General features: G+C 45.7%; 1 protein-coding gene across 4 annotated transcripts in view; it reads left to right on the forward strand.

Moving 5' to 3' along the window:
* Positions 1-24,759, forward strand: part of PALM2AKAP2 (PALM2 and AKAP2 fusion) — a 220,549-nt gene that overhangs the window by 12,386 nt on the left and 183,404 nt on the right. The gene's annotated exons all lie outside the window — the stretch shown is intronic.

Raw genomic sequence — 24,759 nt, forward strand, 5'->3', positions numbered from 1 at the left:
GTCCAGTGCTAACTGTTGACCAAAGCCCCAAGTGTGCCTTTTTATGGGTTTTTGTCTTTAAACAGGACTTGATCAGGTACCCCTTCAAATCGATGGCACCTTAAAACAGAGGAATGTCCTCTGACAGCTGCAGAGAAACATCCTCTGTGAAGTAGGACACACGGTCCTCCTACTTGACACTGAGGCAACAATTGTCAGGAGCGAGCTGCCAGTAAAACACATTGTGCAAGTTGGAGTTGACTTTTTTTTAGCAAAAACACAATCTGCACAGACTTGGTGGAGCGTCAGGCCTGATGAGCCACAGCAGCTCATACCTGGTAGGTATGGATCAGTTATTGAGACTGAAAGTCCTCACAGCCATCTCCTCTCCTGGGTTTTCCCCAAGCAATCAGAGCCTGAGCCTGTGTGAAGTTAACCACTCTTTTCATGCCTCTTCTGGTTCTGGGAGGGGAGCTTGTGCCACTTCACCAGCCTGACTCATCTCTGCCTCGGCCTCTTTCCTCCCCTGTTTTAGCTTCTGCTTCTAACTGTGGACTTCTCTCTGCCACAGACTCCCATCTCCCCAAGTCCTGTTACCTCTTCAGCTTCTGACACTTCCTCATCCCAGTCTTTTCCCTCTGACCCCTCATTGTTGTCCCACCACCAATTCAGGGGCTCTGACCCTTCATTCATTGGGGCTTCCTAAACTAGTTTCCAGGGGCATTTTCAGGGAGAAGCAGCGGACAGGGTGCAGTGTTTAATACCTTTTCCAACACTTGGCTTGTGCCTTCCATTTGGAGTTGGGGTTGTGAACTGGTGGACCTCCAGATATTGCTGGACTACAATTCCCATCCTTGACCATTTGACCATGCTGGCTGGGGTCCAACTTATTCTGGAGGGTCACAGGTTCTCTGATTGCAAGAGGATGACATTGCTCTTTTTAAAAAAAAAAAAACATTTCTGGTCTTGCCAAATCTTGTTAGGAGAGCTTTCCCAGCACAAATTGATTTTTGCTTGAAAGCTCATGCTGCAGCTCCTGGTGGCATTATAATAGTCAGTGTTCTGCAATCAAAATCAAATCAGAGCACATTTAAAGAATTTGGTGTAAGCTCTTAAGAACCATTGTGAGTCTGGGCTTTGCATACTTGGTATTCTTTGGGTACAATACTCTAGTAATCAGGTAATTTCTCCCTTCAGGGAAAAATGAGCACATGTACTTAGTCAGAGTGGGTGGTTATTTCAAGAGGCAATTCTGGCCACATTAAAAACCATTTCTGCAGTTAAAAGCTATAGAAAAATTTCAGAGCAGCTTGCATAACAGAGCGTACAAGGTAGTAATTCTCCCTTCTTCTCTGTAGATTTGTGTCTTCACTCCATGTCAATTTAGTTAGATATTAGATCAGTTGTTTTTATTACCTGTGCGAAACAATCAGACGAAAACTCTAATGGGGTTTAAAGATAGAGAATGCCACAACACATTTTACCATGTGGGTATCTATTGCTGAAAATGTAACTCAGGGCTGAGGAACTTTTCACCCTCCAGAAGTTGTTTGACTCTCCAATGCATGAGTGTTTTACATGTGAAGAAACAGAATGCTGGAATATGGATGTGATTTGCCAACACCGTAAGAGAAGAGGGGAAGGAGTGATCATAAACACAAGGCTCTTTCACACAAAGCTAAACCATAGTTTAGTGTTAATGTACAAATACAGCCATGATGTATGTTTGTATAGACTTGGCAAAACAACTTGGTTATTGGTAGCTAACATAGGGACCTCCAGATGTTGCTGGAACACAACTCCCATCATCCTCGACCATTGATTTTGCTGCCTGGGGCTGATGAGACCACCTAGGTTGGATTACTGCAATGTGTTATTCATAGGGCTGCCTCTGAAGACAGTTCGGAAGCTTTAGCTGGTGCATAATTTGGTGGCCAGGTTGCTCAACTGGGAAAAGACAGTATGACTATATCACACCGATCCTGGCCTGACTGCCAGTTCATTTCCAGACCCAATTCAAAGTGCTGGTTTTGACCTATTAAGCTTTCAATGGGGTGAAGGAAGGCGTTGTGACACCTGGGGCGGGTGTCATGACGTAGAGCGTATATGCAGCGTCGCTACATACAACGCATGCGCCACACGTAGTGACGCTGCACATGCGCTGTATAGCGGTTTGCCACCAGCACCACTCCAGCACTGTCTGGACAGTGCTGGGATCCCTCCATTGCCACTGCAGCTTCAAACGGAGGATGCTCCAAAGGCAGTGGCGGCACAATGGCTGCTTGCGCCGCCACGAGCCTCCGCGGGGTGACTTCTTGTCACCCCCGCAGGCATGGAATGCCCCCCGATTGCAACACCACTGTTCAGGACCGCAATACATCAAGGACTGACTCTCCCCATATATAAACTGTCCTGGACTCTGCATTCATCATCTGAGGCCCTTCTCCGTGTTATTCCTCTACGTGAGGTCTGGAGGCTGGCAGCACAAGAATGGGCCTTTTCTGTTAGTGGTTGTCCATTTGTGGAATGCTCTGACACCTTCATTATATATATATGGAGGGCCGTCTTAACCATAGGCGCCTGGGGTGTGGGGCACCTGGGCACCAGGTTCTCAGGGCCGTCACGCCTAGAGTCCGGGGCTCGAGAGTTGAAGTCCAGGGAAGATCCCATCCATAGATTGGGGCGCCACAGTGGGCTGCAGGTGGCTCTGCGCTGCGAGTTCGAGGGTGAGTGAGCCAGCGAGGCTCTGATGCTGCTGGCTGGCTCTGCCCTCCTGCGTGCCTGGGATTGGTGTAGGGCCATGGAGAGGCTCGCCCAGCGCACACTGCTTACACCACGAGGCACCCGGCTTCGCTCAATCACCAATGCTAACGTCTCGGGCTGGTTTCTTGCGCTGGGCTCTTTAAGTTTCCTGTTTTCTTTTCCTGAGCAGAGATGAGTGTGGTGTCAGCTCCCTAAAAATAGGTTGACAACTCTGGGCACCCTGGCACCGCATATGCCTAAGACAGCCCTGTATATATGTTTAAGCACCAGGCGAAAACATTCCTCTTCAACCAGGCCTTTGGCTGATTAATATCCAACAGCCTTTTAAATGTATATCTGGGAAGGGATCATTATTGTTTTGTTATTTTGGTTTAATTATTTACTTGTTTTTTATCTAGTATTTTATGCTGTGAACTGCCCTCTTTATGGTAATAAATAAATAAATGTAGATAGGTAGAGGTAAAGGACCCCTGCACGGTGAAGTCCAAAGGTGACTATGGGGTTGCACACTCATCTTGCTTTCAGCTTGAAGGAGCCGGTGTTTGTCCACAGACAGCTTTCCGGGTCATGTGGCCAGCATGACTAAACCACTTCTGGTGCAACAGAACACTGTGACAGAAACCAGAGTGCACTGAAACACCGTTTACCTTCCCACAGCAGCGATACCTGTTTATCTACTCGCACTGGCATGCTTTCGAACTGCTAGGTTGGCAGGAGCTGGGACAGAGCAACGGGAGCTTACCCCGTCGTGGGAATTCAAACCGCCAACCTTCTGATTGGCAAGCCCAAGAGGTTCAGTGCTTTAGACTACAGCGCCACCCTCATCCCTTAAATAGCTAGCGTCCAGCAATATTTGCGTGACACCACAAAAGCTATCCCTATATTACATGTTAGAGACACTATATGGATTACAACCAGACAGATACAAACAGGTGTCCGTATGCAAGGTGGAGCTATAGAGTCATAAAATACCTGCGTCATGCAGATCAGGTGTGTCTTAGCAAATTTGCTTCTCTTTTCCTCCTTGAGTAAGCTGACCTATTTCATCTCGAGGGCTTTTTATGAAACCTCTGGTGTAGGAAACCGGACACTTTAAAGGTTTCTATGAGCTGTGAAACTTCTGGAATCCAAATTCTTTACTCCTAGAAGGCTGTCTGTGCTTGGGCTTGACATTCTTGAAGTGTCAGGGCCCAAACAGCTTTATTCATTGGTCGCAGGAGATCCCAGCAGTCCACTTGGAATTGCATTGCCTCATAGTGGGTAGCGGTGACTTCCACTCTGTCTGGTGTTTTGACTTCTGGAGCCGAATGGCACAGCTGTAAAGCAGCTGTGTTTCATTTATGTTTGAGAACAAGGCCCTATTGTCTGTCTCAAATAGAATTTACCCCCCTCCCTTTCTCCCACGCTCCTCATTCATTCTTATCCACCCTGCTTTCCTATACATTTTTGGCTGCTCTCGGGAAAAGTAGCAACGGAGAGAGACGTTCGCACTACGAAGCCTGACATTCACATATTGTCAACATCTATCAGGAAGAAACTGCAGTCATGTCTGCATTTCTTTTGGCACAAGCCAGAAATACAATGAATTGGCTCAGAAACTGACATAATTGAGAGTGGAGTCCTTTCCGTATGTTTTCTGTACATAGAATGCATATGTGATTGGGGGGTGTAGTGGCAGGATCTGCCCCACACCCAGTTACTTATCATCAATGTGGAAGCAAATACATGTGCACTTGGATGCATGTATTATTGCATCAGTCACTGAAGTGCGCATGATCAGGGTTTGAAACTGTGCTCGGCCTGTGTGCATACAGCAAGACAGTGTGTTGACTGTGGTGAGGCCAAGCTATCAGGGATATGACTGAGGGGCCTGGAGCCAGCAAGCATGGTCCCAATCTACCCATCACATGAGGGCTATCAGGTGAGAGGGATCAAGTACCCAAATAAGGCTATTGTGCTATACAGTGGTACCTCGGGTTGCATACTATCAGGGGCTCAGGAGCAGAGGCACAGGAGAGGGAGGAAATGGAGAGCGAGGGGGAGGAATCCGAGGGGAGCGTAGGCGGTGACAGTGGTCAGAGGGATTCCATGAGCCTCTCCAGCGAATCGGAAGATTCACAGAAGGGAGCGTCGATGGCCAGGGCAAGGGGGGTGCCAAGGGGGAAACCCCAGAAGGAAGGGGCCAGCGGGGACTCCCAGAGCAGCAGTTGGAAATCAGGACCAGCTTCCCCACCAGAGCGCAGTGGGGGGGAGGAGTCCCAGGCATCGGGACCAGTGTTCTCACCACCAGCGAGAGGAGATGAGTCAGGATTGACCACGCCTCCATCGGAGAGCGGGGAAACGGTCAAGAGGAAAGTTACCGGCTGGGCGCGCGCGCCAAGTTCAAATGTACAGGCGAGCGGCACAGCAGGTAGCCCGGATAGGGAGCCAGGTCCTAAAGCCCGCCGGAAGGAGGGGCAAGACTCAGGGGGGTCAGCGTCAGAAGAGTCCAGAAAGGAGGAAACCCCAGGGGGCAGAAGGACCCAGAGGAGGAAAGAACAACGGAAGAGGTGGAGTAAGGCTAGAGTCTTAAACTGGTGTCTAGGAGGCGGAGACTCAGATGGAGCTTCGCCGGTCTAGGTTCTAAGACATAGAGTTGCACGCTGCGGTTTGGAAATGGAAACTAATCTTCAATAAAGACTTTTATACGTTATTACTGACTAGCGTTGGTCCTCTGTGAGCTGGGACCTAGAGGCAACTCTGACACATACGCTTCAGGTTGCATACGCTTCAGGTTACAGACTCTGTTAACGCAGAAATAGTACCTCAGGTTAAGAACTTTGTTTCAGGATGAGAACAGAAATCATGCTCTGGCGGCACGGCAGCAGCAGGAAGCCCCATTAGCTAAAGTGGTGCTTCAGGTTAAGAACAGTTTCAGGTTACGAAAGGAACTCCGGAATGAATTAAGTACTTAACCCGAGGTACCACTGTACTGTGAATGAAGTTCCTACTGCCTCACAGTGGCGGAGCTAGCTGCTTGGGCACCCGGAGCGGCGCACGTGCCGGGCACCCAGAGGGCGGGGTGACCTGCCCAGGGAGAGCAATCGGCGCAGCGTTTGGTATCCAGGGGGGCAATTGGCGCAGTGATCAGCGCCCAGGGGGGATTTTGTCAACCCCCTCAGAGATGACACTCAGGATGGGCCACCCCCACTCGCCCCCTTCCTACGCCCCTGCCGCCTCGCATCCCTGCCTTCAGCCATCATCTCACTAACTGACTTTAGGCAAGCCAATATCTCTCAGCGTCATATCTGCAATACACAGATGATAACACAGGGCTTTTCTGTACGTTGGTGAGATACTCTGATGGATAGCTGAGACAAATACTAAACAAGGCTTTGCAATGCATGTGTTATCAGAAGGGAGGCCCATTGAGTTCAGTGGAATTTACTTTCAGGAAAGTGAATTCAGCAGGCGTGGACTTGGTCTTTCAAATTTCAGCAGTGCCCTGTAGAAGGCCAAAATGAATGCAGTCATACCTTGGTTTTTGAACAACTGAGATCCCAAACATTTTGGCTCCTGAACACCGCAAACCCAGAAGTGACTGTTCCAGTTTGAGAACTACTTTTGGAAGCCAAACATCCGACAGGGCTTCCATGGCTTCCAATTGGCTGCAGGAGCTTCCTGCAGCCAATCGGAAGCCGCGCTTTGGTTTTCGAATGTTTTGGAAGTCGAACAGACTTCTAGAATGGATTCCATTAGACTTTCAAGGTACAGCTGTAACTTTGTTTTGTTTTTATAAGGTATTAAAAATGATCCCTAATTAATGCTTTTTCTCAATATACTGTTCTGGGGCTATGCGTTTGTGTGTGTTTTAAAATAATCTTGAATGGGCCTTGACCCTTGCAGTGTGCCTTCCTGCTGTGAGTCTTCACCTCCAAACTGTTGAAATGTGGTCCACTTCACACCTCCAGGTTCAGAAAGCCACTGGGCTGTGTTCTATTTTCTGCTGCCTCTGGTTGTCATAGGCACCTAACTTGCTTGCTTCCCCCTCCTGTCCATTTCTTTTTCCTTTTATTTTATCCTTGCCTCACTGAAAGATGAGCCAGCAATATAAATACAAGAGTAACAAACCACAAGGCTCTTTTAAAGGTAAAGGGACCCCTGACCATTAGGTCCAGTCGCGGCCGACTCTGGGATTGCGGAGCTCATCTCGCTTTATTGGCCAAGGGAGCCGTCGTACAGCTTCCGGGTCATGTGGCCAGAATGACTCTGGCAAACCAGAGCAGCACACGGAAATGCTGTTTACCTTCCCACCAGAGCGGTACCTATTTATCTACTTGCACTTTGACGTGCTTTTGAACTGCTAGGTTAGCAGGAACTGGGACAGAGCGACAGGAGCTCACCCCGTCACGGGGATGTGAACTGCCGACCTTCTGATTGGCAAGTCCTAGGCTCTGTGGTTCGACCTTAATTCATGGATTTAAAAAAAAAATATGCAGGTGGTTGGTCACCAGAGCGATATACCTCAGAAGTCCTCGATTCAGGAATAACCGATGTGATGATCTCCAGATTTTATTGAACTTTAACTCCCATCTCCCCCAGCTAGCATGGTCAGTGATCATGGATGGGGATGACTGAAAAAAATAATTTATGCAAATTCTCCTGGGTTAAGGTGTGGATTATTTGTCTCCAAGTATTGTTGTAAAAAGAGCCAGCTAGTTTAGGCCAATGGCCTGTCTAGTCTAACATCCTGTTCTTACAGTGGCACACACCCCCAATACAAAAAAATGTATCAAAATACATTAAAATGCATATCTTATAGTAAAATATATTTAGAAATGCATACATGGATATAAAGAGTACATTTAAATATAAGTTTGTGATAAAGCAGACACTAAATATTTAAATACAGTCATGCCTTGGATCTCGAACACCTTGGCTCCTGAACAAATCAGCTCCCGAACAATTGAAACCCAGAAATGAATGTTCCAGTTTTTGAACGATTTTCGGAAGCTGAACGTCTGGTGTGACTTCTGCAGCTTCCGATTAGCTGCAGGATGCTCCTGCAACCAACTGGAAGCTGCCCTTTGGTTTTCGAACAGTTCCTGAAGTCAAATGGACTCCCGGAACACATTCTGTTCGAGAACCAAGGTACCACTGTTCCTCTCTCAATATGAATTTTGTGCAGGTTTTTGTTTGTTTTTTGTTTTAAATCACAGATTGATGCAGAACTATGACAGATTAAAGAGCAGACATGCTCAAAGCATTTCCCATGTCTTTTGTATTGCCTCTCACACATATTTAATTGCAGGAGGGATAGCTTGGGTGTGGCGTATGAAGTGATACAACAGGAGATCCTCCCAGATGCTGAGCAGCATGATTTTTACTGCAGATAAAGTGTTTTATTATTTCTAAGCACGCGGCGATTTATCAGAGATGTCTTTATTATCTAGTTCTAGACTGTAGGTTCCTCAGAGCAGCCACCTGTTGCTTTTCTTTATGGTACTCTGTAAAGCACCTTTTAGAATAGGACATAAGAACAATGACAGATCCTCCAAGTGTCCCCTTTTTCCAGGGACACTCCTGGATTTACAGAAGCTGTCCCGGTTTCTGAATTGATCCTGGAATGTCCCGCTTTTCCTTAGAACATCCCTATTTTCATCAGAGAAATGTGGGAGGGTATGGAGTTATGCAATCCCTGAGCCAAGGACATAAGTAACTATACATTCTTCAGAAGACATCGGAAGGCAGCCCTGGATAGGGAAGCTTTCTAGTGTAACATTTTATTATGTTTTTATATATGTTGGAAGCTGTCCAGAGTGGCTGAAGCAACACAGTCAGATGGGTGGGGAGTAATAATAGTAATCATAATTTATTTCTTTATAGCCCGCCCATCTGGCTGGGTTTCCCCAGCCACTTTGGGTGGCTCCCAACAGAATATTAAAAACACGATAAAACATCAAACATTAAAAATTTTCCCTAAACAGGGCTGCCTTCAGATGCCTTCTAAAAGTCAGGTAGTTGTTTATTTCCTTGACATCTGATGGGAGGGCGTTCCACAGGGCAGGCGCCACTGTCTGGTTCCCTGTAACCTCACTTCTCGCAGTGAGGGAACCGCCTGAAGGCCCTTGGAGCTGGACCTCAGTATCCGGGCAGAACAACGGCAGTGGAGACACTCCTTCAGGTACACCGGGCCGAGTCTGTTTAGGGCTTTAAAGGTCAGCACCAACACTTTAAATTGTGCTTGTATTATGGACGTCCCTATTTTCATCAGAGAAATGTTGGAGGGTATGCAATAATTAAGTATTGACGTGAGAGATGGTTTTCTACTCTCTTTGTTGGGTGGCAAATAAGGCCTAGATAGCAGAAGCCGCACATGTGTGGATGGAGATAGGTGTCTACCTGGCTGCACCCCCCTTTTGCCACATCCACCATTGGTGTGTAAGTTCTGGAAAGTTGCCCCTGAGGGAACATGACCCTCAGGCTAAGGAAGGTTCCCCACACCTGACACAGCATGTCACCGGCTACACATGGCAAGAGTCCATAACTTTGTGCTGGTGCTCACAATGTCTCCCTTTACGTATGGTGTGAGTGAATCACTGTGGTAATGCTTGTAATAGCTGAGAGTCAAGAAAAATGGGTCACCGAAAGGCTCATTTATTTTTACTACATTCATTTCCACAACACTTTTCGTCTTAAGCAGATGTGTCAAGAGTTACTTCAAGGAAATGCAGCAGCGCTTCTGAGGCGGCAGTTGTTTACTGTTCAAGCTGCATGATGATGGCACTTCTTTTTTTCAGGTAATGACAGAGCCATCAGATTTTTAATTGGAATTGTATGGGAGAAGAGGTTTTCTTTTCTTTTAAAGAAAGAATTCTCTGCTAACCAGTTCTCTGTGTCCCCACCCCCGCCCCTTGAAAATGTGACAAGATGAAAATCTATTCAGTGGCTTTAAGCCATGTAAGCTTTAGTCACAGAGAACAAAGAGGCGTGTAATGCCTTTTTTATGTGGCACACTGGAATGTGACGCTGCAAACCCCCACATGGGCTTTATTATCAACTGCTTCCAGCCTAAGCACTGCAGAAGCGTCAGGTGGGGAAGGATGTAAGTTGGGGCCACAGCTTCTAAGGTGGAGTGGAAGCCCTGATGGGGCAGATGTAGGACCTGCTCTTTCCCAGTGAGTTCTGGGAATCCCAAAGTGGATGTAGTCTAGGGTGTGTCCTCCAATGTCCCTTGAAAGCCATGGAGTTTCCACTCCATCAGCACCCTGGATATTTCAGATCACATGAGGATAGGAAAACTAGTGTGGCTTGTGGGTTGTGACCTTTGCAAATTTCTTGAGGCCTCTCTTCCTACCCTATGACACCTCTGGTGTACTGCACCGGCAGCAGAGAAGCTCACACCTGTCAATTTCAGTTTCTCTCAGTTTCTCATTTCTCTAATCTTAGTTCAGTTCTGCACAGTTCGGTTCTCAGGAGATCTTAAAGTTCAGTTCCCTGCAGTTCTATTTCACTTCCTGAATTTTTGTAGGTCTTCATGAAAATTCACCGCAGATTTCCTACAAATTTCTCCAAATAAATAATTTTGTATTTTCAGTTTTGCCAAACATACACATTTTTCAAGCAAATTTTCCCTAATGCGTATTTTTGTTTTGAATAGTGGATGGATTTTATTTTTTTTCACACACTTCACCTTGTATATTCATACTTCTGCACAATACTTGGCTGGAGAACGGCATTACAAAATAAGGAGAAGTGCCAACTTCGATGGATGGCATGCTGGTGGCCTTATAACAAATAAGGTGAGGTCTGGTGTACCCTGCCGGGCAATACCAGCATGCAGGAGGCCTGAAGGAATGTCTAGAGCAGCCAGGAGGACAGAACTACCACCACCACCAGCTCACTTTGTCTGCTACAAAACTTCTTCGGCCAAAACAGAGGCTTCACAACACCTGCGAAGAGGTATGGGCATGGCAGACCTCTTGTGCACGCTTAAAGCAGATTGAGGAACCTCTTCTGTGTACCACATTCTGCTTTCGAATTTTGGCATGGTGGGATGGATTCATTTCCTGTTCGACCAAAACTTTTTGGAAGGTAGCCTAGCAAGTTCTTTCAGTTTACCAGATAAGCCCATTCATGAGGACGCATCTTACGTTCGCTTCAGGATATGAACGGGGCTCCGGAACGGATCCCGTTTGCATCCAGTGGTACCACTGTACGTTAAACATGGTGTGAATGTGGCCTGTGACAAAAGCTTGTAGGCAAACATGAAAGGGGTCTGGGGAAGGGGAAGAAAGTTAAGTAGCATCTGCAATACCCAATCTTGTACTTTGGCGTCATTTCTGTTTGTTTGCCTCCTCTTGCTGCTCACTCAATCCCTACCACTTGGGGAATTCTCTCATTAATGTGGTAATATCACAACAGAATGAGTGATAAGTGTCCCAACAGCTCAAAATCTGTTCCCAGTTTACTCAAACAGTCCATAAGACTTAGTTGAATGGATGGAATATAAATATATTAGTATCAGTGGGATTACTATGTCATATATATAGTTTCCCAAAGCATAGCAGAATCTTCCTTTTGTAAGTGTTAAATGAGCCCAGCCAGTCAAGCCCACTCAGCACTAAAATTGCTCTATCGTATATATCCATCAGAAAAGATTCACAACTTCTCTTTGACTCATAAAATCAGAGAGAGTTGTAGAGTTTTAAAGAACCACAAGTGTCATCTTAGTCCAGTCCTCTGCAATGCAGAAATCTTTTGCCCAATGTGGGGCTCGAACCCAGATTAAGAGTCTCATGCTGTCACATAATACAATTTTTAAAAAACCACAACTATCCAAAGACACATGTGTCCTTCATCTCTTTCTGTTCTCTAGTCTTAGGTCTCCTGTGTGCCTGTAATTTCTTATGACATGGTCTGGAAAGTCTCTAGGGATAATGTGGCAATGTGACATAAACAGGAAGGCTAGGGGGAGGCAGAAATCCAAAATGCCATCTAAGTTTCTAAGGTGATGCTGGTGCATTTAGGAACACAGGAAGCTGCCTTTATACGGAGTCCATCTAGTTCAGTGATGGCAGCAACACACCAGTTTTTCAGGACGAGGTCTCCCTTAGGCCTAGATGAAGAAGCTGGAGATTGAACGTGGGGCAATTTATATCCAGAGCATGTTGCCATTCTCTGCCTGCCTCCCCCCAAAAAGTATCTGCACAGAACAAGTGTATAAACACCCAGTACTGATTCCTGAACATTTTATTTCTGGTAAAAAGCATTCCAGCCTTCAACATAAACCTTCCCAAGCATTCTGCAGCTGCTGGAACCATTTCTTAAACAAACCTTTGTGACTGTCTTCTCTTTTGGCAGCTTGGGTGTTACTACTAGTCTGTGTAGGTGTTACTACTAGTCTGCAAGGCTGCTACTACAAGTCCGCCTACTTTTCTTCTGTGATACACTGAGACTCAAGAAACTGCACCTGCACAACCGTTTCCCTGCTTTCCTTCCTTCCCAGCCATTTGTTTCTCTGTGTCTCAATAGCTGCTATCCATTAAAACACAAGGAGCTGTAGCTTCATCCATTTAAAATTGTTGTAGCGTGAATTAAGCGAAATGTTGTTTAAAATGCTGTTGGTCGTACTGGTGACCCCCTGTGATATATATTTATGGAATGCCATCCCAGCTGATGTCAGACAGATAAACAGCTAGGTGATTTTTAAAAGATACCTGAAGGCAGCCCTGTTCAGGGAAGGTTTTAGTGTTTGATGTTGTACAGTGGTACCTCGGGTTACAGATGCTTCAGGTTACAGACTCTGCTAACCCAGAAATAGTACTTCGGGTTAAGAACTTTGCTTCAGGATGAGAACAGAAATCATGCTCTGGTGACGCAGCGGCAGCAGGAGGTCCCATTAGCTAAAGTGGTGCTTCAGGTTAAGAGCAGTTTCAGGTTAAGAACGGACCTCCGGAACAAATTAAGTACTTAACCAGAGGTACCACTGCCTTGTGTTTTTACTGTTTTTCATTGGAAGCCGCCCAGAGTGGCTGAGGCAACCCAGTCAGATGGGTGGCATATAAATAACTACTATTACTATTCTGTTTTAATAATAGTTACTGTTTTGTACTATTTGTTTGTTAATACAGTGGTGCCCCGCAAGACGAATGCCTCGCAAGACGAAAAACCCGCTAGACGAAAGGGTTTTCCGTTTTTTGAGGCGCTTCGCAAGACGAATTTCCCTATGGGCTTGCTTCGCAAGAAGAAAGCCTATAGGGAAATCTCCGGGGACCTCTTTTAAATGCTGGCGGTGGGGAGCAAAGCCTTCCCCCCCCCCTTCGGCCTTCAGAAGAGGTCCAGGAAGGCCGGCGGGGGGCCGAAAGGCTTTGCTCCCCACCGCCAGCATTTTAAAAGCAGTCCGGAATAGCAGGGAAGCGCTTCCCGCTATCCCGGACGGCTTTTGAAGGCAGGCGGCGGGGGGGGAGCAAAGACTTTCGCCCCCCACCGGCCTTCAGAAGAGGTCCAGGACCTCTTCTGAAGGCCGGCGGGGGGCAAAAGTCTTTGCTCCCCCCTGCCTGCCTTCCCGGGAGAGCGGAGAAATGCAGCGCCTTTCTCCGCTTTCCCGGACGGCTTTGCTCCCCACCGCCAGCATTTTAAAAGCAGTCCGGAATAGCAGGGAAGCGCTTCCCGCTATCCCGGACGGCTTTTGAAGGCAGGCGGCGGGGGGGGAGCAAAGACTTTCGCCCCCCACCGGCCTTCAGAAGAGGTCCTGGACCTCTTCTGAAGGCTGGTGGGGGGCGAAAGTCTTTGCTCCCCCCCCCCGCCTGCCTTCCCGGGGGCTTTAAAATCGCCCCGGGACAGCGGAGAAGTCCGCTGTCCGGGGCGATCTTAAAATGCTGGTGGGCGGCAGCGCTGCCGCTCGCCAGCATTTTAAAAAACCCCAGGACAGCGGAGAAGTCCTCTGCTGTCCCGGGGTTTTTTAAAATGCTGGGGGTGGGAAGAAAAGCCCTTGTCCCCCCCCCCAGCCTTCAGAAGAGGTCGGGGGACAGATTGTCCCCGGACCTGGACTGAAGGCGGTTTCCTTAGGAACGCATTGATTGATTTTCAATGCATTCCTATGGGAAACCGTGCTTCGCAAGACGAAAAACTCGCAAGACGAAAGAACTTGCGGAACGAATTAATTTCGTCTTGCGAGGCACCACTGTAGTTGCAAAAGCCTTTTTCTCTGAAGAAAAAACACACACACACACACACCAGCAATTCAGTAGGGGCAAATCCAGCCAAAGTTGTGCACATTTAGGTTGCAATACTATATACATTTACATTCATGGAATTTGATTCGGATTTTAATGAGAACCTTTTTGAAACAGCACGCGAACTGAAAATTCGTACTTCTCCAAGTTTTTGTGATCCATAGACTCTTAGAGTTGGAAGGGACCCAAAGTTCATCTAGTCCAACCAAATGATGTGTACAAAATGCAGATATTAGGGGAAGACTTGCCTGTTTGGATACAGATATGTGTATATTAGATGGTAAAAGGGAAAGGACCCCTGGACGGTTAAGTCCAGTCAAAGGCGACTATGGGGTTGCGGCGCTCATCTCGCTTTCAGGCCAAGGGAGCCAGCGTTTGTCCACAGACAGTTTTCCAGGAGAGATCTGCCCCCAAATGCTGATGAATTTTTGTCAGGATCAGGTAGCAGGGGATGGGGAAAGACTCATCTCCAAGACCCTGTGGAGCTATTGGCAATTACGGTAGAAGATATTGAGCTAAATGGATAAATAGTCTTACCTTGTGTAATGCAGATTTCTATGATCTTATGCTTCAAAAAGGTAGTTCAGTTGTTTTTCCAAACATATCACATAGTTATGAGATGAAACATTTTTTGGTACCTTTTTTAAAAGCAGTAACTTATATGCAGACGTGGGTTGTTGTTTTTTTAATGACTTAGAGAAGAGGAGGAGTGGCTTAATGATTAAGACAGTGACTTGTCAATCGATATTAAGCAAAGCCCTGCTCCATAGAGTGGAGAGTTAGCATGTGGGGCAGCCAATCAGTGCTGTGCAAATCTGTTATCCACTGCAAATCACAGGCTGTACCTCTGCCCAATTTGGGGTGAGTGGATTTCCACAGGGCTAACGCCGCATTCCTTTGCATTTCCTTTGAAATGATGGTGGCTAATTTTAAGCAGTGATTCAAGTTTGTTTTCTTTAATCTGTGTGAGACTTTCAAACGTTTGTCGTTGTTCGCCAAGAATCCACAGAAGCTCCCACATGGATTTCTTAGGAGACCTTTACTGATTTTGTTCTCTAAAAGAGCCAGTGAAACAAGGTTTTGGAAGGAAAATGTCATCCTGCAGCAATGCAGGTTCATTAAGTTTCATTGTTTTGGGAGCAAAGCCATGTTGTCTGTTTGTTTTTAAATGCAGGAGTGAGCTTTAATTAAGCAGCTCACATTTGGGTGTGCCAAGACATTTCACCAAGAATTTGCAATTAAGCATGTTGAGTGTTATTGGATCTTATGTTTCCAAGATGTAAGATAATGATCCAAAGGGCAAGAGTGGATTTAGCTTTCTTGCTCTGTATGGATGCCTCTGGTGTTATAGAAAAATGGGTGCCGTAATGGGAACTTTGTGGACAATATTACACATCATATGGAAGCAATCCCAGGCAGGAAACTGAAACCAATCTTGGCTGTCTGGTTTGTTTTACCCACCTGTATAATGCACATGTTTCAAAAGCCATTCTTGTCTCATTCTTTCATAATATTATTAGGTATACACCTAAAACATATATTAAATTTTTTCACTGGAGTGATTTTAGTAGCATAGATCAAAGTGTCTGAATGGTGTCTCACAGCTATCTGTCAGATTAAATGGTTGGTATGTATGTGAGAAAACATACCAAACATTGGTAAAAACTAGACTTCATGACACTTAAGCTGAAGTGGAATCAACTTCACTCAAGGATCTTTTTTGAAAGACCAGTCAGCAGAATCTCTTGATTTGCATAATATGGTCAAATTACTTCTCATTAAGAGAGACTGTCTTGGCACTTATGTTACATTTTTTTAATTCTGCTGGTCGTTTCAATGATTGCACTGTACCCATTGCTTGTCCTACTCAGAGGAGACATATTGAAATTAATGGCTTATTAATTTCAGTGGGTCTCCTCTGAGTAGGACTAACCCAATGATTTCTAGGAAGAATGGAAGCCCTTTTGAGACTATGTAAAGAGAATTATAATATAATGAATTTGTGAGCAGGATTTGAACTAGGAGCATCAGAAATAATACTGTATTGTGGATATTGTCTGAAAGAGTGAAGATAGGTTTCAGCAATAAGGTAGTATAAGAAAAACACCACAGAGAAAGGGATGGGAAGTCGATAAAGCAAAAGAAAAAATCATTATGTATTGGAATTTTATGTGAAATTTCTGGAAATATAATAATGCTTTTAAAAAAAAGATATAACCCAATGATTTTGGTTAGATTTGGCTGCATTTTTAGGGTTTTTTTGTTCTTACAAACAAAACACAAAAAGCAAAAGAATGGCTGGAGTGTGCTTACTGTAAAAATCAGTAAACCCAAGCCTCTTGGATTTGCCAATCAGAAGGTCAGTGGTTCAAATCCCCATGATGGGGTGAGCTCCCGTTGCTCTGTTCCAGCTCCTGCCAATCTAGCAGTTCAAAAGCACACCAGTGCAAGTAGATAAATAGGTATTGCTGTGGCAGGAAGGGAAATTGTGGTTTCATTCACTCGGGTTTCCATCATGGTGTTCCGTTATGCCAAAAGCAGTTTAGTCCTGCTGGCCACATGACCTCAAAAGCTGCCTGTGGACAAACACTGGCTCCCTCAGCCTGAAAGCGAGATGAGCACTGCAACCCCAGAGTCGCCTTTGACTGGACTTAACTGCCAAGGGGTCCTTTACCTTTTTATTATTGTTGTTGTAAAAATCCACATCCATTGTTTGGTCCACTTTTGCCTCTGAAAGGTTGTCCACAAGGGAGCAAGCCTCTCTTGCTGAAAAAGGTTTCCAACTCTATTGTAAGGACTGCTGAGAAAAGTATGTGTAATAACTTGGACATCTGAGACCTATTATATAAAAACAATCCTATACGAAGCTGCTCGGAAGCAAGCTCCATTAAACCCAATGGTGCTTACTTCCATGTAACCTTGTACCAGATTGCCCTGTTAATTACATTGGCATGAACTGCCTTGGGTCTTTCGTGATGGGAGAAATCTAAAAGCCATGGTAGCATAATACCCAGCTAAGATATTGCAAAATAGCAAGTAAGTTTTCAGATTCTCTTGAACTCGTCTTCAGGGTGGATGTCAAGCAAAATTATACAGGAAACTGAAAAAAAGCAAGGGCATGATGTTGGAAATCAAAAGTCTGCAGTTTGTAGCATTGCTAAGAGAGCGTGGGAGAGGCGCTGGGCAAAATTTAATTAGATCTAATCTCTGCTAGGTGCAAAACAGATTTCAGTTTGAAATAAGAGCTGTCGGGAGACAGTAGCAATAGATGCTGTTCTTGAAAACATAGAATTTAGCAGATACTTAGATCTGTCTCCTGGATATGTTAGTCTTACCTGTAAGGCAGGTAGCAGCAATAAAGTGCTCGCCTTTATATTATATTAACAAAGCTGGGGATTCATTCTTTTTTACGGTTTGGAAGATGAAAATCAGCATTAAAAGAAAGTAAAAACACTATTTTCTTTAAGTGGAAAATTCGAGGTGATGGCATTGTGAAGTAGAAGAGTTCTAATTCATTTGACTCTGTGGCAGAAAAATAAATTTTCATATTTACAGTCAATAGAATAAGCACAGCCTGCAGAAATAAAGATAGGAAGCGGCCACAGATATCTTGCAACCAGAGGAGGAGTGTCAAAGTTTCCCCCACCACTGCGCCCGCCTCCTGTGCTACGAAAGCCTCATCGTCTTCTCATTTTGACTCCCTCTGCCAGCATTGCAGCATCTATTGTGCTCTGTTTACAACTGTAGACGATGCTCAGAGGAGTCGCATTCTATAAGGAGCTCCCAGTACCAGGCTTCATTGTTGGCAAAGAGTGGCAGTCCTTCTTTTCCATCACAGTCGCTTACTCTATTACGAAACTAACAGGAAAGGCTCGAATGTACAGGAATGAAGTAGATGTAGTGAATAAGCGAAGCAATCATTTATTTATTTTTTTAAAAAAGCACAACCCCACAAACAGTGCAATTCTACGAATGCTTACTCAGAAGTAAGAGCCATTGATTTAATGGAGACTCCAGTCAGAGACTGGGACGCAGGTGGTGCTGTGGGTTAAACCACAGAGCCTAGGACTTGCCAATCAGAAGGTCGGTGGTTTGAATCCCTGCGACGGGTTGAGCTCCTGTTGCTCGGTCCCTGCTCCTGCCAACCTAGCAGTTCGAAAGCACGTCAAAGTGCAAGTAGATAAATAGGTATTGCTCCAGCGGGAAGGTAAATGGCGTTTCCGTGCGCTGCTCTGGTTCGCCAGAAGTGGCTTAGTCATGCTGGCCACATGACCCGGAAGCTGCACACTGGCTCCCTCAGCCAATAAAGTGAGATGAGCGCCGCAACCCCAGAGTCGGTCACGACTGGACTTAATGGTCAGGGGTCCCTTTACCTTTTACCAGTCAGAGACATGTTGTTGTTACTGGAATTCTGTGAGCTCCAAGAAAGTATCTATGGAATAAATATAGACTGTAGGACAACTGAGGCTCCATGATGGAGCATCTGCTTTGAATGCAGAAGGTTACAGGTTCAACCTTTGGCATCTCCAGTCAGGGCTGGGAGAGAACCAAGTCTGAAAACTCGGGGAGCTACTGGACCAGTGGTTTCACTCATTATAAGGCAGCGTCCTGGGCTTTCTATGTGTTGCACTCTTCAGGGATACACTTTTATGTTTAACTAAATGCATGGGGGGGGGGCTGCAAGGGACAAGCCTGCTAGCTCCAAATCCTGTTGCCATTCTCACATACCTTCTGACATCCCTCAGATGAAAATAGGGACATTTCTCACTCCCCATCTGTCAGGCTTGAGGAATTCTCCCCCCCCCATGGTTTCAAGAAGCAGGGAGGAAACAAGAAAGCTCTTATGATTTATTCAGTCATTACGGCAGAAGACAAAGAATCCAGTCCAATGTGGTGTAGTGGTTAAGAGCAGTGGACTCGTAATCTGGACTTGTAATCTGGTGAACCAGGTTTGATTCCCTCCTCCTCCACATGCAACTGCTGGGTGACCTTGGGCTAGTCACACTTCTTTGAAGTATCTCAGCCTCGCTCACCTCATAGAGTGTTTGTTGTGGGGGAGGAAGGGAAAAGGAGATTGTTAGCTGCTTTGAGACTCCTTGGGGTAGTGATAAAGTGGGATATCAGATCCAAACACTTCTTCTTCCTCCTCCTCCATGATGGAGTTGCTCACTGTGGCTTCTCTCCCTTCCCTCTCTCCCAACAGCATCTGACCCTACAGTGGCCCCCTGTGGTCAAATGCCTCTGTGTCCGCTGTTCTTGCACCCTTAACAAGCGTTGCATTCTAGGGGACAGTGGATCATCTATGCTGTCTAATGAAGTGTCCACTGGCTGCTGTGTCTCCCCCCACTGTTTCTTCTAACACCTCATAACTTGGCTGCTCGCCTGTCTCTGACTTGTTATCTCCCTCATAATTTGGCTGTAATTCAACACGGCCTGCCTCTTCCCTGTCAGCTACAGTAGAAGGGGGGGGAATCTCCTCCATTCCTCTTCATTCCAGTCCCCGACACCACCCAACTGATCTTTCTCAACACTCCCCTTTTCTTTTGGTCTCCTCCGCAGAGCATTTCCTATCAGAAGAAGGGCATGTGCCATCACCACCACATCAAGCGGACACCACACACACACACACACTCCACCATCCTGACAAAACACCGTTAATCCAAATTTTATGTTATCTTACTGTTTGGTAAATTAACAAAAATACACCAATAAATGGTTTTTAGAAAGGGGCAAGATTAGATGAAGGCAGGGGCATACGAAGTGGGGGGCGGAGGGGGCAGTCCGCCCAAGTGTCACTCTGGAGGGGGTGACAAGATGGCCCCTGCCTCCCCACACCTGTAGAGCGGCTGAAGGCGTATGGGCACTGCATCCGTATGGGCTGCCACACATGCGCAGTCCGTACAAGACACTACGCGCAAGCAGCAGCCCATATGGAGTGTGCATGTGCGTTACCTCGTACAGTTGCCACACATGGGCAGTCTGTACAGGATGCCGCACATGAGCACTCTGTACGGGATGCCCCGCTCTGGGTGCAAGATAGGGTTCCTCTACCACTGGATGCAGGTGCACAAAGCATTTTTTAAAAAAATCAATGCTCCTACTCCTTGTGCTCCCCTCAGCAACCCCTTTCTTCCCACGCAGTGGCCCTGCCCTCTGCCTGCCCCTCAGAGCCGATGCATCAGTTGGGGCTTGGTCTCTGCAGCAGCAGCCTCTCTTTCTCCTCGCCTGCTCTCCAGCAGCCACTATGAGCTGCCCAAGGGAGAAGCCCAGCAGTAGTGGCCATGGAGAGGCAATGGGATGCTCCCTCACAGCCCCAGCCATTGCTCAGGACAAGCGCCAGCTCATCTCCTCCCCAAGCTCAGCAGCGACAACACTGGTGGGGGGGGGGGGGAGGGACATTCTGGGATCAAATCAGAAGCTGGGGTGGCTTTTTGTAATTCTGGGACTGCCCCTGGGAAATCAGAACACTTGTAGGTTATGTTTCCATTGCCTTCCAGTTCATGGAGGATGACTGACTGAGCAGGGAGTCTTCTGTCCTTGTGGAGACTCACCACTTCAGGCAGCTGCCCTCCATGAATTGGAGGAGGATGTAGTCGCAGAGTTGGCACAGTCATCCCCCTCATATGATTAGTTAACCCTAAATACACATGTCTGAAGATGCTTAGGTGCTACTGTTTTTAAATAAAACATGGGTTGCTGCTTGTGCCTTTGATGAACGAACCACAATATGAACACAGGAAAATAAAATAAAATGGTGATTTCAAAAATGATGCTGATTATTATGATGAGACTTGAATAAGATGACTGAATGAGAAGTAGTTTCTCTGCGATTGTGTTATGGGTAGGGTCGATTTCTTCATAGCAATGGATGCTGGCATGTTCCTGATGTGGGGTTGTTGTTTTTCCAAAGCCAAAACCTGAGTCAGCAAGAAATTAAGAGAAAACCATTTGAATCTCCTGCTCTTAACCTGCATCTTTCCAATATACAAATAATAGCACGTTGTAAATATTTGTATTCGTGACACATTTGAGGAAATGTGTGTTTAAAAGGTAGAAGCTTTACTGAGCACACTTGACTGCAGTTATTGTTTGCACTTGTCAGCAAAATACCACATGCTGTAATTTTCCTTTGTTTGGGCTGTGTTCTGGTATTTATTTCATATTAGCACCAAACATAAATTCTTCCCTGTAGCCTGAGTATAAACTGTAATGTTGTGAAGCTTTCTTAAAAGGAAAGGATCTACAGTATTGTATATGCTTTGGAAAGGCCCAGTGTATGCTACAGATACTGAGAAGACCACAGCAGTGTAATAAATGTCCCTGGCTAAGGGATTCAGATGGCTATTTGCTGAGTGAGAGAACCTACATACATAGCCTCACCATCCAGCAAATGAATGAATAACTTTCTGTCCCTAGTATTCAGCCACATCACAGAACTGTTGCTGATATTGCTGCTGCTCTAGCCCAAGTCCCAGTATAATTCCCCTCCTGATCAAATCGGGCATCTCTGCATTCTACCAACAGCATAGACACAGCTGGAAGAAACACCAACACATAATTAAGTAGGAAGGGCTGAGCTGTGCACTCTGCATTTTCTGTTCCATTTGTCTATGTGTGTGTTTTTTCAGAAGCTTTCACTGCTTCCTATCATACCACTGGGTGCTAAGTGTTGAGATTTTTTACACTGTAGAACCCTACGAAATAATCCACATATAGCCAAGCCTTTTGGATCTTGCCTTCCTTTTCAAGGAGGGCTCCACTATGCTGAATGAAATCACTTCTGGAGAACGTCAGATGTGAGTCTGTTTGATGATGATTTAGTAAACTTGTTTATTATTGCATCTCCATAAACATATTTATTAATACCTATGCTTCATCTATACAGATACCATTTTCCACTTAGATAACACATTCATTTATATGCTTTCCGTCATTTTAATCCAAAAAAATGTGGATAGAAGAAAAATGACAACCGCATGCTGTTCTTTAAATGTTGTCCAAGAGTTTGAACAGTCAGTAAGTAAATTCATGTTGTATGGTTTCACTTACTCAGAGGTAGCTGGCCAAAAGGTTGTTTAAGACCAACCCTAGTATGTTGCATTCTTAAACAGAGTCACATGCTAAAGCGTAAGCCTCATTGAACTCACTGGGACTTTCTTCCCAGTGAGTTTTCTAGCACTCACTAGAAATATGTAATAGAATCTTAACCTCACATTTAACCCAACATTCAAGACACTATTTTTGTGGTGGTGTTGCTTAGTCTCTGTAAGTCACCTTGATTTTATTTTATTTTTGATGATGATGATGATGATTTCATCTATACTGCATTATATTGTTAAGAAAAAACCCTCAAAGCGGTTTATAACACATTAAACATAAAATAAAACAACCCAGAATAAAATATTACTGAAGAAAGTCAAATACAAATTGTACATTCAAAACAACAAAATTAACAGGGAGCTAAAATATTCTCTTAAAGATTTTTTTAAAATACATTATAAAGCAACTACAGAACACATTTAGCACAGCAATACATATTTATTAAACATTTCAAAAGAAACTGTTACTAAAGGAAGTTGAATATAAAATGCACATTTACAACAGCATGATTAACAAGAGAATAAAATATTATCCAACACAGAACTTATCTGCTGCTGTTGCTGCCCGTCTTGCCAATGGTGGTTCATAGTGAGTAGCATCTCAGACTCACAGACCTGGGTCTGCACTAAGACAGCCAGGATGGTCTCTGGCCTCTTAAGCAGCCTCAGCTTTTGTAGCTGGAGTCAGTCAGGACCTCACCCTCCCAGCCCAGTTGGAAGAAGGCCTGCAAGGCAGGGTGCAAGTCTTCCAGGAATCACAGCCAAAATTAATCCTAAAGTCCAGCCCAAAGCATGATCCTTTTGTTTATTCCATGTCAAATCTCAACAAGGGATGGCAAAATTCTGTTTTCCTTGCAGGCACTGGGGTGGGGGGCTTCAAACATGAACTTGAGTGCAAAGCACTCAAAAGTAGGGAGTCTTCATAATAAAGTTGATGCCATCTTTCAGTAAATATATTTCTGCCATGGAGCACAAACACAGCACCTAGGGCTGGGCAAAATTCCCCCCAGGTGATGCCCCCAGGTTTTAGTGGTTGGGGGGTGTTACATTTTTGCATGGAACTGGGCACACATTCTTTTCTTTTTGCAACTGTAAGGACTGCCAGCTTCCAAGGACAGATCTTGGTGTCTCAAATTTCAGCGGTGCCCTATGTGGGACGCTAAAATTTGGCACCCCTCTGCCTCTTGTGCTCCAGTTGGTGCATCCCTGGCGGTACAGTGGTACCTCTGGTTAAGAACTTAATTCGTTCTGGAGGTCCGTTCTTAACGTGAAACTGTTCTTAACCTGAGGTACCACTTTAGCTAATGGGGACGCCCTCTGCCGCTGCCATGCGATTTCTGTTCTCATCCTGAAGCAAAGTTCTTAACCTGAGGTACTATTTCTGGGTTAGCAGAGTCTGTAACCTGAAGCGTCTGTAACCCGAGGTACCACTGTATCCCCAAGAGTCCGCACCCAGTGCAACCGAACCAATCTCGCTACCCTAAGAAGAAGAAGAGGAGTTTGGATTTGATATCCCGCCTTTCACTCCCTTTAAGGAGTCTCAAAGCGGCTAACATTCTCCTTTCCCTTCCTCCCCCACAACAAACACTCTGTGAGGTGAGTGGGGCTGAGAGGCTTCAATGAAGTGTGACTAGCCCAAGGTCACCCAGCAGCTGCATGTGGAGGAGCGGAGACGCGAACCCGGTTCCCCAGATTACGAGACTTAACCACTACACCACACTGGCTCCCTCTGTAAATCTGCCTCTGTAGCTTTCTGACACCCGTTATTTCATTTTCCTCACAGCAATCTGGTTAAAGGCGTTGTGAGAAAAACAAAATGGCAGCCACCATGAAAACGGGACGTGGGGAAGGCTCCCCACACTGTAGCCCTTTTGAGGGAGGTTGCAGCCTTTTCCCCCCACAGAGCTACAATTCTCAGAGTGGTCTACCAGTCAAAAGGGAATTGTAGTTTGGGGTGTGGGTATATATATGAAAGAGTAGGGGCCTTCTAGCAACTTCCATTACCCTGAATAATCTACAGTTCCCATGATACTTTGGGTAGCCATGACTGCTCAAAGTGGCATGACACTTAAACGTATTGTGCGGATTGGGCCTAAATAAATAAACAAAATAAACCCTGTGAAAACTCGGGCCACCTGAATTCTGCAGGTTGTTTGCCAATTGGCCACACAGGACCATACTTGTAATCAAGGCTTGCCATCCCCCCTGTTTTGTTTGCTTTTTAATCTCTTACGTAAGCCTATACTTTGGCTGGCAGCTTCCTGGACACTTGTTTGCTCTCCTGGGGGGGTATCCTTTGCAGTGTTCAAGGTATATAAGGACACGCACGCATGCACATGCACACGCAACAGGGCTTGTGTCCCTTTAACTCGGTTGTTAGGTTGTGTACCCGCCGTTTCCCCCGGGGGACTCTGCTCTCGGTTGCTGCTCCCCTAGCTGAGTCTGAGAGACAGAGAGACGGAGACAGAGAGACAGAGAGGGGAGACAAATATCTTCTCTTCCTCAGCGAACAAGTAGCTAGTCCTTAGCTGACATGTTATTTCCCTGGAAGCCTGGCTGTTTTGTGAGGCAGGTGGAGACAGTGGCACAGATGTATCTGGTGGCTTCTGTTCTACAAAGGCTCTGCTTCTGTCTCTCTTTCTAAAAATATACATATAAATTTGTATCTGAAATTCCTTGCTGCTTCCAGCCTCTCTACCTCA

The sequence above is a fragment of the Podarcis gaigeae genome (assembly GCF_964106915.1).
Source record: "Podarcis gaigeae genome assembly, chromosome: 17".
Taxonomy (NCBI): domain Eukaryota; kingdom Metazoa; phylum Chordata; class Lepidosauria; order Squamata; family Lacertidae; genus Podarcis; species Podarcis gaigeae.